The 20853-nt window shown below is 36.9% G+C and overlaps 1 protein-coding gene across 4 annotated transcripts in view; it reads left to right on the top strand.

The window, feature by feature from the left end:
• The first annotated feature begins 3128 nt into the window (after positions 1-3128).
• FKBP8 (FKBP prolyl isomerase 8) overlaps positions 3129-20853 on the top strand; it is a 442948-nt gene continuing 425223 nt past the window's right edge. The window contains exon 1 of one of the 4 annotated variants that reach the window (XM_044053847.1): positions 3129-3227. The gene's annotated coding sequence lies outside the window, so the exon portion shown is untranslated. Of the gene's footprint in view, positions 3228-3251; positions 3272-3428; positions 3538-20853 lie in introns of those variants that run through there. The other 3 variants (XM_044053849.1, XM_044053848.1, XM_044053850.1) reach the window with 3 other exon arrangements.

The following is a 20853-nucleotide window of genomic DNA, read 5'->3' as shown; positions in this document are numbered from 1 at the left end:
CATAGGTAGGTACTAGGCTATTGGCCCTAGGGCCTATATAAGCCTAGCCAAAAAGGTACCCTGGCTTTCGCCACCCAAGAAAATTATTTTCCTGTGCCCCTGTCGAGCAGCAAAGCCACAGAAGTGATCCCTGGGGTGAATTTTCTATCTCCCATGCAGTCATCAAGATTTTTCTTGAAGAGTGCTAATGAGGAGCTTTGTTTGATATAGACAGGTAGGTTGTTCCACAGTATGCAACGTTTCTGGGACAAGAAACTGTCCCTCCAGCATGTTCTGTTTATTGTGATGACAAGGTTTAGGTTCCAAGAGCGTGTAGCTTGGAGGGATTGGGATTTCTTTAAGTGGAGTATGTCCAACAGCTCTGGGTTTGACATAGCTTTGTATGTTAGGCACAGATTGCCTCACAGTAGGCGATATGCGACAGAGTAAAGCTGGAGTCTTTTGAGACGGTCTGCATAGGACATCTGTTTGAGGCTGGTAATCCTCTTAAGAGTTTCAGTTATGGCTCCTAGTTTGCAGTCATCTGCGAACTTCATTAGCCAAAGACCTTCTGTGTTTAACAGGAGAAGACCCAGGACTGAACCCTGTGGTACTCCCCTTGTCACTGGTTTGAAGTCGGATTTGGAGTCTGCTACTTTCACAGTATAGGTTCCATCAGTGAACCAGTTGGCAACCCATCTTGTGACATAGGGATTTATACCTAGTTTAGTGAGTTTATCTATAATTCCAGAGTGGGGGATGGTGTCGAAAGTCTTGGAGAGTTCTAGATAGGCTGTGTGAACCACCTTACCCTCATTTACGGCTTTGGTGACCACTTCAAAGAAGTCTATCAGGTTTAGCAGACATGATCTGCCTTTTACAAACCCGAACTGGGTGGGGCCCAAAGTTTGGAGATCACCAATGTCATTGTTTACAAGTTCCATGATGATACGTTCCATAGCCTTGCAGACCAGACTTGTCAGGCTAATTCCCACGCTAGAAATTCCCGGGGTCCGTGGTGGCTCCCCCTTTGTGGAGTGGGATGACCATCGCTGTGCACCATTCAGTGGGCACAAAGCCTGAGGTAAGGCTATGACTGAACATGGTACTTAAGTGGGGTGCCAGTTCGTTCTGTAGTTCATGTAGAACGCAGCCTGGGATGTTGTCAGGTCCCAAGGATGCTGTGTTCTTAGCTCTGGAGAGTGTGGTTTTTACCTGTACAGCCGTGATTACAGGAACTTTGCATTCTTCCGGTATAGAGATGGGCCCTTTAGAGGATGAGACGGGGGTAAAGTTAGCACTGAACCCATTTGCCAGGATGTTTGCAATATCAGTTGGCTCTGTATATTTAGTGCCATTGTGCTGTAACTCAGACCAGATCTGAGTGTTGCCATTGAGATTCTGGACATAGCTATAGAAAGCTTTGTGGTTGTCTCTAGAATCAGTGGCGATTTTGGTTTCGTGACTAGCTTTGGAGGATTTTATGAGGGAGCTCAGCTTCTTACTGAGGCTGACCAGGGATTCTTATTTTTACAACATCTGTTAACAGAGTAAACCCGCTGGCCCTTTCAACACAATAGGCAATCTGAGATTACCAGAGTCACCTCACTACACATCATGATGGTGCCCGCTAAAAATTGTCTGGAATTTGAAGAATCAGCCAAACCAGACATAACATCATCCATACGTAAACAAATATTTCGCTTAAAGAAACAATTATATCATATAAAAACTATCTTCGGTTCTTGAGGTCTGCTTGCTACTAGAATACGGTTAATATCCATGTCAGTTTTCAAGCATGGACCCGATTTGAGATACTATGTGCTGCCCAGAAAATTATAACCACTACGGTCCTGATGTTGAACTAAATATATTTTTGTCAACATACTACATATCACAGAAAATGACAATTCAAACTGAAGATACATATCTCACAACTGTCACATTTCCTGGATGCCTTCGTCCTTAATGAAACGTCTGATTTTGTGCCAGAATTTGTGAGAACTACACTAATCAAACGTTTCCCGACAACATACTTCTGAACCCTTCCTGATTTGGACTCAGATTTTCCCTCTCTCCTCAAACAGCCTGAGCCAACTAAGAAACGAGGCGTTTGACCCTTCATAAAGACTGTAACTATAGTTACAGACTTAATTTACTTGGGAATTCAATTTTCTTATTCTGTGAAATTCTCACGTTAATAGCACAGACATTTAGAAAAAAAATGTCTCTAAACGTCCCTCACTATTTTTGGATAAGTCTCTCATTCCTTCTGAAGACCTGTGTTGGTGCAAATCCAGTTAACCTATCAATAGTCCCAGATTAACGCTGGTTTTGCCCCGATCGCTGAAGTCATAAAATGCAAATTATGCTAAAGACCTTTATCATCACCAATAGGAAAATACCAACACGTTACTATTCAAGACTATAAATTAAAAAATCCTTTTAACTGCACAGCATAGCGCTTAACCTAGTAGCCCCCCTACCCCGAATAGAGAACAAATCCAGAAAAAAATACTTTTTTGCGAAAAAATAGTACTTTTAAAACTGCAGAGGACAGAATATGAATAAGCAGGCATTTTCTAAACTAAAAGAAATACATAACTAATTATTGTCATTAAGTATAACACAGTTGTATGCTAGCTAAGACGAAACGCTGCAGTCTGACCACATTAAAGAGTAACATATACAGCTTCCAGTTCAGTAACGCAGGAAACCCAAGAGAAAAATACTGGAAGGAAAGACACGTGTACATCAACGGGGTTAATGACCTTTCGAAGACTCAAACAGCTCCCAAAACATAATAAACAATCTGAAAGACTCGATACACTCAGTAAGCAAGCAAGCAGTGAAAAACAAACACGATATATATTACACCTATTATTCGTAAAAGAATTCCAGCTTTATTATAGAAAGCACCTAGCTTACATATAAAACATACCCACAAGTAGCAACTCTCAAACAGCTTCATTGTACTTTAGCCTGAAAACAACTACTACGCTTAAAGCTTTGAAAGTGACCCCCGCCTCCCTATAGAGTACACCTGCGTCCAACCCCACTCTCCTTTTATGATTGGCCGTATACAGCACAAGCTAGAGTAGCGTTTGCAGTCTTCCTCTAATCAGGGTAACGTTCCTAAGCTATGTAATCCAATGAGAAATTTTATCAGAAAGGATGGGGTGTAATTGGTTATCCAGCGACAGTTTTCAGGAAGTTGCGGCTGGAGGGGGTTAGTGGCTTGGCCTTCTGTGAGTATGATTTTCTATCTTTTTTCTTCTATTATTGCTGAAGGGTGAGTAATATTTATAATGATTTCTTATGGTCTATCATGTATGTATGATCCAAGGCTTCCTAAATGTAATCAAGGAAGCGTTTTCAGTTCACTTTGCGTAACTTGCGTTACATTGTCACCTCCCACTAAGTGTTTATTTGCTTTCCTACAGTCATGAAGGTTTCTGCATACTGTGTAATAAGTACATTTTTGCTTGTATTGGGATTTCAGCAGTATCGTGACGGCACTTTGGTCATGCTCGTTGCTTGCAGAGGTTTTGGTAGATGGTCTGCATTTCTCTGTTTTTTAGAAATATGTTTGGAAGTAGTATAGTTATCAGTATTTTTCATTAATTTATATGTTTTTTAGAAATATGTTTGGAAGTAGTATAGTTATCAGTATTTTTCATTAATTTATATGTTAAACGGATACTTAGATTGCTACCATTTAAATTCGCTGAATGTTTGCTCGGGGCAGAAAGTGAGTAGATTGTCTTACTGGTCCTGTAGGTCTTTATCTCTGCTGTGTGCTTGAACAAATGGCTTTCCTACTCGCTGATGATGCTGCATTAGCCAGGAAGGCTGTTATAAACATTATTTTTAACCACGCAGGTGTGTTTTACATATCTCTCAACTGTATAGATTTTCGCAGAATGTCCAGACTTTTACCTCATATTTTTGGTCTGTTCCTAAAAAAAATGTGGTTTTCTGGCAAATCCTTGAAAACTGAAGTCACTTACTAATACAACATAATGACAGACATTTGAGTTTCAGACTTTATATCTATCAGAAAATATGTAATCGTGCAAACCTGTTATTCTAGCAACTTTCTAAGTTTGTAGGAGCAGTATTTCAATTCTGACCCTATTTTTTGGGACTTTGTCCCCCAATTCTTTCAGGCTTTGTCCAGATTTTTTGCACCTAGAGGTTGAGAGGTATAGCGGGCAACATCTTAGAATGATTTTTAATTTCCACCGAGATGAAAGTTAAGTGGATTTTAGTAGATATGTATGGAAGTATGGCGACTAGGTGTTGTATCACGTTTAATGCTTCTTTGTTATTATATTCGTGTTTTTCTGATGGTAATAATACTTTAAGCTGTTACTTGGCTTATTCTGCTGATTCATTTGTGTTGTGCCCTCTTAAGTGCAAAGTACCCCATCTTTGGAAAATATCTCGTATAACCCCACTGTACAAAGTAGCTATACTGTCCCCCCAATCAAAACTCCTAGAGAAAGTTATCCACATGCAACTGATGAAGTACCTCTTAGAAAACAAATTACTATCCACTCAGCAACATGGTTTCAGACCCTTCCATAGTACCACCACCGCGTTTACATTATTCACTAATACTGTCCATAACCACTGAAACGGACTGCTACTCTCTTAGACTTATCTAAAGCCTTTGACATGGTCAACCATGAAAAAAAAACTGCTTCATACACTAATCACCCTAAACCTCAGCATCTCTACTATTTCTTGGTTGAAGAGCTATCTAGATGGTAGGCAACAAGCTGTAAAATGGCAAAATCAGCTCTCTCCCTTACTGCATATCTCCCTAGGGGTACCCCAAAGGCTTTATCCTGAGTCCCCTACTTTTCACCCTATTTACTAATAAACTACCATCCACCATACCCAAAGCCTCAGTAGTCCAATATGCAGATGATACCACCATAATCTGTGCAGCCATCTCCCTTAACCACCTCCTCTCCCTAACACAATAATGCTTTTCCCTGGCAGAAACATGGATCACCAACCAAAACCTCATTCTAAACCCGGCCAAAACTACTCCTCTTCAGCCCGATTTCCACCCCCTCATCTAACATTACAATCTCCTCTCACAGCAACACCACCATCACACCCAGCAGTGATGCCAAATTGCTAGGCCCCGAAATTGACACTCACTCACAAAGTACTACATCATCCAGGCAACACCCCTGCCCTGCAGCAGCTACTTCAACCTTACACCACTACCAGATCCCTGAGATCAAGTACCCAACACGTCCTTATGGTAACGAGGCAGGTAGATGCGTTTATAGCCACTACATCTCTAAATTCTGGAACTCCCTTCCAGCCCACATAAGTAACAACTCCACAACCCAATTAAAAAAACTACTCAAAACACACTTCCTGAATCATAGATTATGTACCTGTACCACCCCTGGATAGTAACTCATATTTCTCTGTTTTTCTCTGTTTCCAGCCACTAGAGTAACAGCTTATCTACCGCTTTTTTTGTCTGCATGGGTTAATGGTAACCCTGAACACTGTAAAGTAAACTAAATGGACATAGCATGTCTCTCGTATGTAAAAACGAGTTGTGTATGTTATCTATAAGGTGTATAAGTAAATGTATCCTGTGAATGTTGGCAAGTATACCTTTTGTTAAACTCAATATCTTATATGTACTCTATTTCTCTTAGAGCCACATGCTGCAGTGAGTTAAACCTCAGCACAACAATAAACAGGACATGCTGGAGAGACGCATTCCTGTCCCAGAGACTTCCCTTGCTCTGGAATAGAATCCCAATTTATCTTAGGCAGAGCCCTTCACTGACTCTCTCTTCAAGAGAAATCCTAACTAATGGATGGGAAATCGTAAATTTACCCCTGGGATCACTTAAATGGCCCTGCTAGACAGAGGCACAGGAAACTAATTTAAAAGGGAGGCGAAAGCTGACACATTCTGGCTAGGCTTATAAATGCCCTTAGGCAGATAGCCTAGTACCTACCTATGAACCTATTTCTATAAGAAATATAAAAACTGTATCCTCTGTATGTTGTCTAATGTACCTTTTTGGTAAACGAGCTATCTCTTGTTTGCAGTTTTACTGCTCTGGAGCTTTTCTCCGTGGGCCTCCACTGAAAATGGACATATATCCAGTTGGACTCTCCCGGTTAACAAATGTGAAATAAATAAATAAGGAACTTCTGTTGTTTAGTTAGATAAGCAAGTGTTTGGGTATAGACATAAAATGGGTTTTATCCGTTTTGCTGATCTTTTGTTTTGTGAGGGGGGTATGTAATTTGCTTTCTTCCAGCAGAGTATAACTGTCCTTTGAATGAGAAAGGCATTAAACCAAGGTCCCATAAGTCTGAGCTGGAGATGGTTCAGATGGATGCAAAGACCCCGTGGCAGTTATCCTTGGTGTTTTGGCTTAGCACACTACATATGGGCAATTCCCTTGGTGCGTACCTCTCTAGATATTTGCCTCATATTTTTGGTTTGTTCCTCCTAAAATTGTGGTTCTCTGGTAAATCACCGAGGATTGAACCCACTAAGAAATTAGTTTTGTAGTATCCTTGAGAAAATGTATGCTAACACAAAATCCTGTTATTATAGTAACTTTCTAGTTCAGAAAAGCAATATTTAAAATTTGTCCCTGTTTTTGTGCCTTTTTCCACCCACTGTTTTAGTCTTTATGCAGATTTCTTGCACTAAGAGGTTGAGAGGTATATTTTGGTGTCTTATTGACTCTGGGTGGTGGTGCTGCGGTAGCGTTGTCGCCTCACAGTAAGATGTTGTCCTGTTCGATTCTCATCTAGAGCGTTTTCTGTGAGGAGACATGCGTGAATGGGCGTACCTTCGTTGAAGGTTGTGCGTCAGGGCCGGCAACTCGGCACGTAAAAATCTACTGCCAATCATTAGCGGACCGGAGTTCTGCTGTGGCGACCCCTAACCGGGAAAAGCTGAAAGACACAACAACAACATTGACTCTGGGTAACTTGGGCAAAGCAAAAGTACAGTTTCTTCCCCTGAAAAATAGCTAATGCTTAATGGAATTCACTGTTGCATAAAAACAAATAATTGTGTATTTATTGTCTTAAGGCATGACTGTTTTTCCACATGGTGATGTTAGTTTGTTTGGTTAAGTGACTTTTGCAGTGTCAGCATTCAGCTGGTAATGGAAGAAAATGGTCTTCGGACTGTAAGACATTGAGCAAACCGGCAGTTTGTACTGTTTCTAGTCTGTACTGTCTTGCAGTCTGTTGTTGTACAAGTTCAACTCCTTGCCTGACATTCTGAGGCTTTGTGCTATTGAATGTTACTAATAACTTTCTAGTTAAGGGAAATATCTCATTTTCCTTCTATAGTAATTAGCCCAGCTTGTCAGCATGGCTACCCATGCTTCCTTCTTGTGTACTTGTGTACAAACAGTTCTGTCCTTAGCTGAAGTAAGAAAAAAGTGCACTAGCTAATGGGAGTTGGCTGTAAAGTAATAGTTTTGTACCATTGTTGTTTATTTCCTTCAGAAGATTCTTTATTTTCAGATGTCTTGGGCAGGATAGTCATATAAAGGGGTGTTGAAAGAATGCTCTAGAAATAAGATGGATTTTAGTCAACACTGGTACACAATTCATTTTTTCATTACTTTAGTGGGGAAACTATTATACTGACTACAAGATCATTGGCTGAAAAGAAACTCTAAGAACGCCATCATAATACAGTCCAGTAATGCTACTAAGCTTCCTGACTAGGTGTTAAAAGAACTATAATTCTAAATATCTGATAGTGCATGCAGATCAGTATGGATGGTTTTACAAATTAATTTTATTTTTATTTATTTTACATTTGTTTACCGGGATGGTACAACTGGGAAAGTGCCCATTTTCAGCAGAGGCCCAGGGAGAAAAGCTCTAGCCTAAGCTTACATACAAAGTCATCACATCAAGTAATAGAAGTTATTTTCCCCCTAAAAACACCCAAACTCATCTCACTAATACCATTGTTAAACACAATAAAAATTAAAGAAGAAACTAAATACCTGGGAATCACCTTTTTCCAGAGTAACAAAGACTTCTACCAATACAATGTAAACCTTAAATGGCAAAATATAATGCTGCAAGACTGCAAAAGATGGAACAACCTAAAACTACCATTCTTGGCCAAAGTATCAATAATCAAAATGAACATTTTACCTACATGAATGTATATATTCATGACATCACAGACAACAATACATAATAAATTCTTCAAACAAATTCATACCTTCCTAGCAAAATTTATATGGGAACCCAAAAAAAAAAACAGAATCTCCTATCCAAAATTAACACTCCCCAAAAGCAAAGGAGGACTAAATCTACCAGATTTTAAAATGTACTACTCTATCATTAACACTAACAGAATATTGAGAATAGCTGAACATAACCCGTCAATGGAAAATTGGTCTCCTCTCTGGGTGACCATATATTATAGATATATTAAAGCTCTAGGTTTCAATCCCAAAGCACTTCCATTCCTGAAGCAGGAAGAAGTACAAACTTATAACATTATAGAGCCCTTAAAACAGTCTGTCAACCTAGCGCAAAAAATCTTTCAATTCTTGAACCTTAGACATGCCATGACAATACTGCAACCCCTTCATAAAAACCCAAATTTAAAAATAAACAATAAGATGCTGGACTTAGTCCCTTTTCCCAGACTAAAAGGTAAAACAATCCAAGATATCTATCCCTACCTTAACTGTTCAATACAAGAAATGAGGACCAACTTAAACTTAAATCACACATAATAATCCTAAGACAAATCAAAGAACTGTGTTCCAGTTATCTCCAAAATATTTCTATGACCAATAGTGACATAGAAACTTGTAGCAGGCTTTGGAAAACTATTATCACAACAAAGAAAACTATTACCAATTCATATAAAATGATAAATGAAATCAAATACCAGAAGGACCTTCTCTTCTCTAACTACTGGAGAAAAATTAAACCATCCATAGATCAGCAAATAAGCCATGCAATCAATCTAACACTGAAGATTCTACCCCTCAAAAAGTTAGCATACACTCAGCTTATGATCAATAATAATGCTTATTTTACACCTGCAATCCTACACAAATTTAACACATCAAAATCACCTTTCTGCCCACACTGTAAGGACCAGATAGCTGACTTAATCCATGTATTTTAGAGCTGTAAATGTGTCTATAAACTCTGGAACTCTCTCAAGGAACAATTACAAAAAACGGGTTATCAAACATCAACATTAACTTGGGAATGGTTACACATTCTCCCACCCAACATCCCAAGAAAACAAGCACATACACTTTTAACAATTTTCCTACTAATGAAACTGTATATAGCTTTTAAATGGCTAGATACGATAAATATCTCTTGGGAGGGTTTTAAACAAGTAGCTATACAACACCTTTTAGCTCATAAAATAGTAATAGATAAAAGAAACAAAAACATGAAATCCAGAGAAAATTTGGGAACAAACCTTTAACATCATATTAGCATAATTCATCACACGCAACTTAGAAATACACTATAATGGAACCAAAGAACACATACAAGTTCAGATATTAAATAATAACTTGGATATTACGAATGTATATACTGTCTATATAACTGTGGAATTAACAATGAAAGCATCTATGTACATAGTGTAAATAGATATGTTGTATGACCTATATCCTGTGGTATTTGACATCAATGTATAACGTGTGTGTGTGTGTGTGTGTGTGTGTGTGTGTGTGTGTGTGTGTGTGTATATATATATATATATATATATATACATATATATATATATAAATGTATGTATATATATATATATATATATATATATATATATATATGCACACGGTCATGTTGTAAGATGGTTTTTATTTGTGACATTCATTAATGTAAAAATAAAAATTATTGAAAAAAAAAAAAGTAATAGAAGTTATAAACAAAAAATGTGTGTGCACACATATACAGGATAAAAATTAAAAAAACTAAAGTATGTAGATTGTATCAATTAGAACAAGATTTTAAACACTTGAATATAGATAAATATTTGGTTGAATTTATACATGTGGAAGAACATAACAGGAAATTAAGTAGGAAGAATCACTTGGGCAAAGTAGTGCCTAGTTAGTAATACGTCTGTGGTGAGTGTTGTAGCTAGGAATGTAACTACTTGTAGAGAAGTAGTGTTGTTAGAGGGGATATGTTAACAGAGTTAGTACGTACAGCCAAATTGTATAAGTGGTGCTAAGTTAATAATTAACCTGGAGTGTTAAATGTGCAAAGCCAGGATTCAAATAAATGTCTTTTGAGAGATATTTTGAAATGATTAAGATTGCTTATGGATCTAATACTATGTGAAAGGGTATTCCAATTTTTGGCAACAAAGCGTAAAGAGAGTTGCCTGCTGTATTGGATACTTTGGTTACTTGGAGTAAGTCTTTGTTAGATGATCGAAGATTACGGATGTTAGAATAGGGTTGTAGAAGATTTTTAGGGAGGGTTCATTGTCAGGACTGTGTTTTATTTTGTGAGCCGTTATTAATTGGTTATAGTTCATAACATAAGGTAGTTCCAACCAAGAAAGATTTTTGCGGCATTGACAGTGATTGGTTGAATGTGTGGCATCTTGCAAATTTGGCAATCTTATTGTAACATGATTCTAATTTACTTCTGACTTTTTGAGGTTGGTTAAGTATGGGGGATGCACATAAGAGTGAGAAGAGAAGGTGGGTTGTAGCTATGGCTATGCTTGCAGAGTCTGTTAAGAAATTTTGTTTCTATACATTGTTCCCATTTTCTTGTGTATCGTTTTGATTGTGTTTAGAAATATGTATGTCAAATTTTAGTCTGTCAGTTATGACGGCTAATAGTTTTGTTTGGGAATCTGGGAAAAATCCTAGTATTATTACTGGCAGTGATAAGTTATCTGGGAGGTTACTGGGTTTAGATGGATGAAAGATCATAAGTTTAGTTTTAGGGTTGAGAATGAGTTGTGAGTTTGCTAGCCACATTTCAGTATCAGAAGGCTTTTTGTGCGACTGTAAGAAGTTGTTGTTGTGGATGCTACACACATGAGGGTTGAATCATCTGCATATTGTATGATAGATGCTTGACAGGAGGCAGTATTAAGATCATTTATGACTATGCTGAAGAGGAGAGGCCCTAGGACTGAACCCTGGGGACTTAAAGTGTAACAGGAAGGAGTGGGGATAGATCTTCCTTCCATTTCACAGCTTGGTGGCGGCTAGATAGATAACTTTGAAACTAGTTAACAGCATCAGGGCTGATATTAAGCTTATTCAGAGTGGACAGTAGCTTAGGATGGGAAACTATTGAATGCTTTAGACATGTCCCGAAAGACTGAAGACACTATTTTGCCATCATCTCTGAATTTATTTATAGTATTAGTGAAACTTAGAAGAGCTGTAGTAGTGCTATGATATGGCCAGAATCCATGCTGTGACGATGAGAGGAGATTATTGTTTAGAAGGTGTTTAAGAAGTTGTAAGTGGATACATCTTTCCAGAATTTTGGAAAGCTAGCGGAGAAAAAAGCCAAAAAAGGATTAAAGGTCCACAGTGGTATAAAACCAAAATAAAAACTTGAAAAATCACGTAGACCACCATGCTGAAAAGCATAAAATAACTTTTAATAAAAATATAGATATGTAAAAACACACAAGGTGGGCAAGCACTTTTTGAGTATCCCCTTCTTCATGTCCATAAAACTTGATACAAAAGTATATACAAAATATATTGATACAAAAGTATATACAAAATATATTGACCAATCAACACTAAAATCTTCTCCCTTTTAGAACAGGTTTTAGGAAGCACACAATTTAAGCCAGGTGATTTGTCAGCCATGAATTCTGCTATCCAAATAGATTCAGTACCTGGTCTTATTTAAATATCCCCACCCCTTGCAGTTGCATGGATTACTTGCAGAACCATGAAAGAGAAGACATGATCAGTGTGTAAAACGATATGTGTGGCAGAGCATTATACTTGGCTCCTAGCCTAATATCTCTTGTGCTGCAAGATCCGATCTTTTAGTTGTCTATTCATCTTCCCTATATAAAATGAACAGCACTGCCCACACCTAGCCAGATGAACAACATTAATAATGTTACAGTTTGCATAATGATAAAGTTGGTAAACGCGTTTTGTGGTAGGATGGATGAGCTTATTCACCAAAGTAATGAAGGGGCAAGCCTTGCAGTGGCAACAGGGGAATGTTCCTATTCTAACAGGCTGGACTACGTTTCTATGTATAACCCCCATACAGATTTTCCTCAATACAGACAAAAGATGATTGACTGTAATAACTGGCTTAGTTTCTGGTGTCATTCTAAGGGGGTGCAGTATTTGTCAGCATGGAAGGAGATGGTCAGCATACCACAGTGGTTTACCAGGGATGGTCTGCACCTCTCCCCTGTAGGCTTTTGAATATTAGCTAAACATTGTCTTTCCCCACAGTGCCTTTTTTAGGCAGTGCCAAATTTCCAACATAGCAAATCAAAACTAAGAAAGTAGAAAAGGTATTACTGCTCAATTATACTAGTCTAAACAAAAAAAAAAAACCTCCGCTCCCTAGAAGCTCTTTACCCTAGAGAATGCTGATGTCTGTGCGGTCACTGAGACATGGTTTAAAGCCATAGAGAGCACACCAGCAGTGCAAGGTTATAATGCCTTCTACACATTTAGGCCAGCTACTTCACAAGCAAGAACTAAAGATGGAGGTGTCTCTATTTACATCAAAAATAAATATTCTTCAAGGCTGGTCAAACGGGACAATGCACGTGAGTTGCTCAATGTTTTCTTTGAAGTGTGCTTGGAGTATAAAGGCATCTATACATATACTTACCATAAAAAATCTTAAACCTTCTGGATTTTGCATATGTCATCTCAGTGTTCCCTTGCAAATTGCTTTTGCAGTCTGTCTTCCTAATCTTTCCGAACTTCCTCAGATTCTTATACTTAATTAGCAGGACATGCAAAATATTAGCAGGACATGCAAAATATTTATTATCACCTTTTTAACAGCTGCTTCTGTTCTAGATTCTTATTTATAAAAAAAAAAAAAAAAACTCTGCGAAAGTAGGTCTATTTGCCTATACTGTGATGTTAATACTTTTTCATTGCTGGCTTTTGTTGCCTGGAGATGAGGTGTCTACAGGTGCAAGCAGTTAACCTTGAGAGTTCTGTGCACTCTTTTTGCTGAGAAAAAACATGTAACATTTTAAAGATACAGTGGTAAGTAGTTAAGCAAAAAGTAGTTTGAAACTGTGGGGACAGAATAAGACGTTTGCTGAGAAAGTAATTGAACATTTCAGTGCAGTTAATAGAACAGTACACAGTTTTTGTTTAAATGTAGCCAGCGCATTTTCCTTTGGGCTAAATGTTAATGTTAACTGAAAGCATGCAAGCTGTTTTTACGTCTTTTGAGGGGAAGAGAGAAAGGAACATATGATAATCCATGTAGATGGGAGCAGGAGCTGCAATGTTCTTTAACATGGGTGACTTAAATTTTTAGAGAAGATAATACCGGTGGATGTAAGGTAAACATATGTAGTTTTGTGCCCCTTGTTCTAAGATGAAAGAGGAGGTTCAAAAAAGTAGAACATTTAATTTAGTTAATTGGTACTTAGTCAGCTGCTTTACTAGAAAAACACTTTCAAAGCTACGTTGTTTTATTCTGATGGTCTACTTCATGTCTAAGACAAAAAGCTAATCGTGAATTTGCTTTCTAAGCTTAAATAAAGGTGTTTGTGGTGTTTTTAAAAAAAGTTGTGTGTGGCTTCCCTTCTGGAGTTGGGAGTCTGCTCACTACAGGTGAATTTATTGCTGTCTTTCATAATGGCTACTCTTGTCTATATTATCATGGAATGTAATGGCCTTCCATGTATAGAAAAGCAGAGAGCATTGAATTTTATTAAGTGTAGGATGGGATTCGGGGAATAGCAATGTGGCAGGAGATGCATTTGGATAGAAATGAACATGTTAATTTGAAAGGATTTCAGGATGGACATTCAGCAGAATATCTGAATCAAAGGAAAAGAGGAATAATATTACTAATGGGGCTACGAATGAGTTGGAAGAGGAAAGAGGCAATGGTAGACTTGTGCTTGTAAGGGACTATTGATGAGGGAGGAGGATTACACTGGCATGCCTTTAAATTCCAGCAAAAACTGCTGTTATGGAGCTTAAAATTATGGGAGAAATATGCTTTCAGCAGGGAATAGTATTTATGCATGGGGGCTGGAACTTTATGTACAATAATGAGGATGTAGATGGAGGACCTAGAAGGGAAAATGTAACAAAAGAGGGTTAAGTTATGGAAATATTTGTGATGGAAGATGTGAATGCAGTAGTAGAAACACAGACCAAATTTAGATACTTTTCCCCAAGGTACGTAACTGGCTAATGCAGGATAGAAGTTGTATTTCACAGGATTGTATGTATTTAATCAAAAGCTTTTGACACGCATCCAATAAGTATTGCATATAAACTAAGGTAATGAAGGTTAGTGAAGTAAAAACAAGACACTGTCACTTTTCAACTTACCTGTTTAAGAATAGATGAATTTAAGGAATAAGTAATGAAAATTATTAGAGTTATTAGGGAAGATGAAAATTTCCTTTAGAAGAGAAACCTAATGAGGTTGATAAAATGGAGCTTAAAAACATGGTATAAGTAAAGGAGAGAGAATAGATAAGTAATGGAGAAGCACAAGAAGAGCAACTTCAGTGTTAAAGAGAAAGTAAGGGAGTGTTTAGATAAAGGTTAATGTTAAATAACTGTATTTTGCTAACTCTGGAGAGCAAAACCTTCTAGCAAAGTGACTTCGATAACAGAAACTAGAAAGGTTGTCATCAAGCTTGACCTATGGCTTAAAAAAAATTATCCTGTAGAGGTATTGGAGATGATTCGGAAATGTTAAGAATTTGTGTAGAGCAGAGGAATGTGGAAACCAAGAAAAGGCACTATATGAAATACTTAAGTTTAGAGGGAAATGAGACTCGACAATGAATAATTAAGGTAAGAAGAGATGAGATAAAAATGGTGCTGTATAATCAATCAATAAGGAAGTCTCCAGCAACAGAGTGTTTTCCTGTGGAAGTTTGAAGTTGAGGGAAGTTAGGGCAGATCTGAAAGTTTTTACAATATTACAAACGGAAGGGAAGCACCAGTACCTTGCAAGAAAGCTGTGGTGCCTGTATTGCTGAAAGAAGGTAAAGACCCTTAGACCCATCTTTGTATAGACCATTTCAATTTCAGAACATTTTATTATGTCTGTCTAATAATAGCGAAGACAATGGCAAAGGTGTTGATAAAATTGATCTGCATGAATATAGATTTATAGAGTGGAGGCAATCATTTACTAATATTAATATAGCAATGATAATTTAGAAAGTAGCCAAATGTAAGAAAATACCACTATTGCTGAAGGGTCTTGGTGCAGACAACAGTTTAAAATACACAGTTGAGATTTTGAGTAGGGCAGTGGAAGCATTTGCATTCCCTAATAGAATAATCAGGTTAAATTGGAGGATGTATGAAGGGTCTTGGGCAAGAATTAAAATGAGAGAGTTCTGGTCTGACAAGCTGTGTTATGAATAAGGGAACCATGTAGGAGTGCCCTCTTTTCCCTAGATTTTATATTTATAGCCATTGGTAAAGAAGAAAAGGGAGTCACAAATGCGGTGGTATATCTGGTATGGTAATAAAGATAAGTAAACCTTATTTGCAGATACTATTTTGTATTTGATAAATCCAGAAAATGAAGCCTTTGGAACATTGAGACCGTTTCAAGTAATTTTGGAATACAAAATGTAATGAAGGTAAAACAAAAGCTATAGTGGTAAATTATGAAATGACTGAGGAATATTTAGGTGTATGAATTAAAAAAAAGATTCTGTTTGATAGATGTGCATGTGGAAGGAGACTAAACTGAGGATCATACAAAAACTGTGAAACTTGTAGCTGTTGACTTTTATGGTTAGTAAGGTACAAGCAGTGAATGTTTGATTTTGGCCCCTTCAGTTTTATGTATAGGTCAGGCATATTTCTGCCTACCAGAGGAGAAGCTGTGGACATTAATTCAATTTTTATTACTTAATTGTTGTGGAGGTGAAAGGAAGGGTTTACTGTGATTAATTGAACCTTTTTGTGGAACCAAGATGGTTCATGGCTACCTGATTAGATACTTTTAGAGCTAAGCAGTTGACTGAAATACAAAAGACAGGCAGAAGGTTATATATCAGAGAAAATGGATGATGATGTTGGGGAAATGAGATGAGTAGGATTTTGAGTGCAGATCCTTAAGGAGAACAAAAACTGTACAGAGTATTATATTTATAACATAGCCGAAGTTATTCTAACGAACCCAACGCAAGAATAGAGAAAGGAGAGTTGCCCAAAAGTAGGGGTATAGAAAACTGGCTAGAGGGTACTGGAATTTACTGGAGAAAACTGGCAAGGAACCATGGTACTGAGAGCAAATAAATAGAGGGAGAAAGGTAATGGTTTGGGATGTGGCCAAACAAATGTTTGTACTGTAGGTTACAGACAGCCTTTCTTTCCAGGGATTGATTCCTTAATATAGGCAGAGAAATTGGGATAAGGGAGTGCTGAGTAAAAGGCCAGCGCGGATAGAATTTTTAGCAGTCTAGAACAGACGCTGCTGTTAAAATAGATAATTATTAGGGCATCTAAATTTGTTGCGTAAACCTTTGAACTTCAGTCAGAGAAGGTTAGAAAAGACTGGAAAGGCAGTTTAGAAAGGAGCAATGTGAGGATATCTGTATGGCTTCCAAGTATGCAACAACGTTGGAATGTTTAAGATTTTTGCTTTAAAGTGTTTGCTTAGTTTTATTTTTTGCCTCGAATAGTTGAGAAAAGTGTTCCTCAGATAGCTGTAAGTGTTGAAAATGTGATGGGAAAGAGAGAGAAAATTGGAAAAGTGTCTTTTTTGAGCGTGTAACAAGTTGACAGACTTCAGAAATTCCCAGTGGAGTACTTTATCAGAAATATTGTGGGAGCAAATGGCTGTAACAGGTATAATTACTCTTGAGCACCCAAGATCTAGTAAGTACTTACCAAGTTTAATGTTGGTTTCTAAAAAAGCAAATTGCTAGAAAATGGAAATAAAAAAACTAAACCAGCTATAACAAGTAGTGAATAGTGTAAAGCAGATAAATAAGAACTGGAGATGGTGCCTTTTAGAAAATGGAATTATCTAATTTCATAGAAATTAATGGATTTTGTGGAAACATTATATGCAGGGTAATCTTCCAGATGAAGAGTGAGGTTTAATCAGACAGTAACTGAGCAATTTTATGTAATGTTGGGAGTGAATGAAAACTGGTAAGTGTAATGCATAAAAAAACGTTAATATGGATTTTTTTCTATTATTTGTCAGTTTTAATAAAAGTGTTTTAAAAATCAAGAAAAAAAAAAACGACTATAGTTCAGCTGTTGCTACATTCCGAGTCTGATGGGATCTCAAAGAAAAGGTTGATAGTAGAGCATATAAATTGTTGGTAGCAAGGAGGCACATGAAGGGTAACTCATTAAGAACAGTTGGTATAGTAGATTTTAAGTATCCAAATTTCTGACCAACAATAGGGGAAATGCATTCAGCTCCATGATACACAACTAAGTGTAGGAAATGTAGAATTCTTGCTGGAAATGTTAAGTGTACATATTTTTTTACATACCTGGTAGACTTAGTGTCCTACAAGCTTCAAGAGTGTTGTTGATGTGGAGGGATTTAAAATGTTTACTGCCCAATATTTGCGGTCAGAAATCTACTGGCATGAAATAATTAATAATTTTCAGATGGCCAGGTAACATAGGAAAGCCAAGATGCTATCAACCCATGATTTTTTTTTTATTTTTTGTTGGTAGCAGAAAGTTATAACAACAAGGTTATGGAAGTCTACAAAGAAACATGAAATGAATGATGCATTTTCCATAATGGATGAAATAAAAGTAAAAGAAATGCAGCTGATACCACAAGCCAGATAAACGTCATGGTGAATAAATGATTACTCTGAGAACAATGCTCTCTAAACTTTCAAGAGACCAGAACTTGATATTACCATTTTGTTCATAGCCTAAACTATTGACTGTGTTCAGATAACAAAAGATGAGTTGCACCACTGTTTATCTTATCTTTTATTTCTTGTGAGATTTATTATGGATCTAGATAACACCAGCTTTATATTTTGTACACTTTAAGAAGTATGGATAGCCTAGCCAGTATGTTAAAAAGCTGTTCCCACCTGTTGTACATGACAGTTTTTTTTTATGTTTTTCCAGCTTTTGTGATGGTGATGCATGTACATACCGTTTTAAGGCTAGTCTTTTATACAGTTGTTTCTTATCTCCATTTGAACCTCTGCAATATTTTTAAGACTGTTTTAATGAAAACCATAAAACAAAAAAGCTAGATACATTTCTCAAACTGTACCTTTTTAATTTTTGCATTTGCTTCAACAAAGAATGCTCAGAACTGTCGAGATTGTTTTCACTTGTAGACAGCTCATTTCCATGTAAAGGAAGTCAGCAGTGAATCTCTGTAAATTTCATTCAGAACAGAATGTGTGCAACCGCTTTCAGTTGCAGACTTCTTGATCCTCACTGAACATTTGACAATGGGGACAAAAAATATTTGTAGCTATTCAAAACTTATCATTTATTATGGATTTCATCATTTGGTCTTATTTTTCAAGCCTACTTGCTTACTAAAAACAATTTGTTTATAGCTTAAACCAAGGGAATATTTGCTTTAGGCATTCACCCTTGTAAACTAAGAGGCAATACTTTAGTTCTATATATAATCAGTGCACTTTTATACCCCACCTCAGCAGCCTAAGATCATTGCATATCAACATTAAACTTGCTTTGTCCAGCCTTTCTTCTCTTGTTATATTGTTAAGCCTATATTTCTTACAGCTAATAAAGTACTTCTTTACTTTTAATATCTTTAACGCATACAGCTGTCGCTGAGAAGTTCCCCTCTATTTTAAATGCTTCTGACTACACAGTACAAAAAACTGCTTTACTTTGTGTAACATGCAGCTTATATAACATTTTAATGCAGTTTATATAATGAAATGTTTTAAAACAAATGCTGTTAAGAACAAAAAATTATTTTACTTGGTTACTGTTTCCTTTTGTGACCTCCTATGCATTGTTGACATAAAGTGGGGTATATGCTTTGCAGTCTGCCCACAAATTTAACAAAAATCAGTCTTTCAGACACTTTTTTCCTGCAAAGCTGTATTTCACAAATGCGATTAATTTGATTTGCATTATTAGCCTTCCATTTACTCACCAGTTTATCTCCCTACACTAGACTCCGGAGTGTCTTGGACTCTAATCAGATTCTTCTAGTCAGTTCCTTTGTTTGTTTGAAAAGGTTTTACTGGCAATCTCTGTCTGAGTTTTTATTGTTGGAATAAATCAGAAGCAGAGTACCCTTCTGTTTTCTGGCTCATTTTTTGTTAGATACACTCTTTTGTATTTCCTTCTTGGATTGCTCTGCATCCGAAATGCCTTCTCCTCCTCCAGGAAAAAATATTCTGAAAACAGCTGGTTACAGCAGTTTGAATCTCACACTTGCCTCTCTATATTTTCTTATTGCTGCGATAAAATTGCTTCTCTTCTGCATGATACAGTAAATAATCAATTTCTAGAAACACTCTTCTGTCTCCAGTTTTTAATGCTTTTCCCTACTGTGACAGTTTTGTCAGGCTCGGCTCTTTCTTTTTGTGTAATTGCATTTTTACTAATGCATGTATTGGATGCTTAATCCTTGTGTGTATGCTCCAAATCTGGCAATGTGCCTTTTCAATTAAGAATTCCAAATGTGGAATACCAATCCAGTTGCTTGTTTTGTGCTTTCATATAATTAATATAGTCTCTTCCTTCCAGTTTCTGTGGAACAGCAGAAAATCTCAGGTTCTCTACGTGTTCTGTCATTTTTTTTTTTTTTTTTTTTTGAAACTACCCTTCTTGAGAAGTCTCCTACTAAACCAGCCCAGCCTTTTCATAAAACTACAAAGAACCGAGTTTGAAATGATCAGTTTTTCTAACTAGTTAAAATTTCTATTTTTCTATCCATCCTTTTGTTATTTGAGTTGATCTACTTCAGTTTCATATATTTCACTTCTGAGTAAATTTAATTTATTTTTTCCCTCAAGTTACTGGAAAGCACCTCTTGTACCAAAGCTGAAGCTTAATTTTTTTTTTTTTTTTTGCTAAATAGCTACAGGATTCTTCCTATCCAGAGTTTTCTCTCTACCTTTTCTGATTTTCTTTCAGTTCTCTAAATTTCTTTGCTGGCATCCCTACAGTGTACTTGCTAATCAGTAACTGAATTTTACTTAAGAGCCAGTGGTATGATCAGCTTATTTCTCAGTTTTCTTTTCCACGCTGCTAGAGCTGAAATTCCGCCACCTTCGGCCCATCTTGATTAAGATTTTTTAACCAATATCCACAGTAAGTAATACGGAAAAAAGTAGTTAAAGAAATATGAAGAACCCGTTAATAAGTGTCGTTTTAAGTGTTCCACATTTTGCCTGTTATAGTTCTTTATTGTGAAAGGTAGTGTTCCACACATTTTTGACACTGAAGGTTGAGAGCAGTGCAGTGTACTGTGTGAGATTAGCAGGCTAAAAGACTTGTTGACAAAATGTTTGTGTGCCATGGAAAAATAAACAGTACTGAGAGAACTAACATTTTATTTTAATGCAGAGCATTTACCAGTAGTTTTGTAAAGAAGGGGGTGGAGTCAGATTAATCACCCTGGCTAATGTAGTACTTGGCAGAAATGTGAAAGGGCAGTCATAGCGACGAA

This window comes from Protopterus annectens, chromosome 13.part0 (assembly GCF_019279795.1).
Source record: "Protopterus annectens isolate FY-2018-M chromosome 13.part0, PAN1.0, whole genome shotgun sequence".
In the NCBI taxonomy this organism is placed as follows: Eukaryota; Metazoa; Chordata; order Ceratodontiformes; family Protopteridae; genus Protopterus; species Protopterus annectens.
The sequence above is the reverse complement of the archived record's forward strand: the minus strand, read 5'-3'. Positions and strand labels throughout refer to the sequence as shown.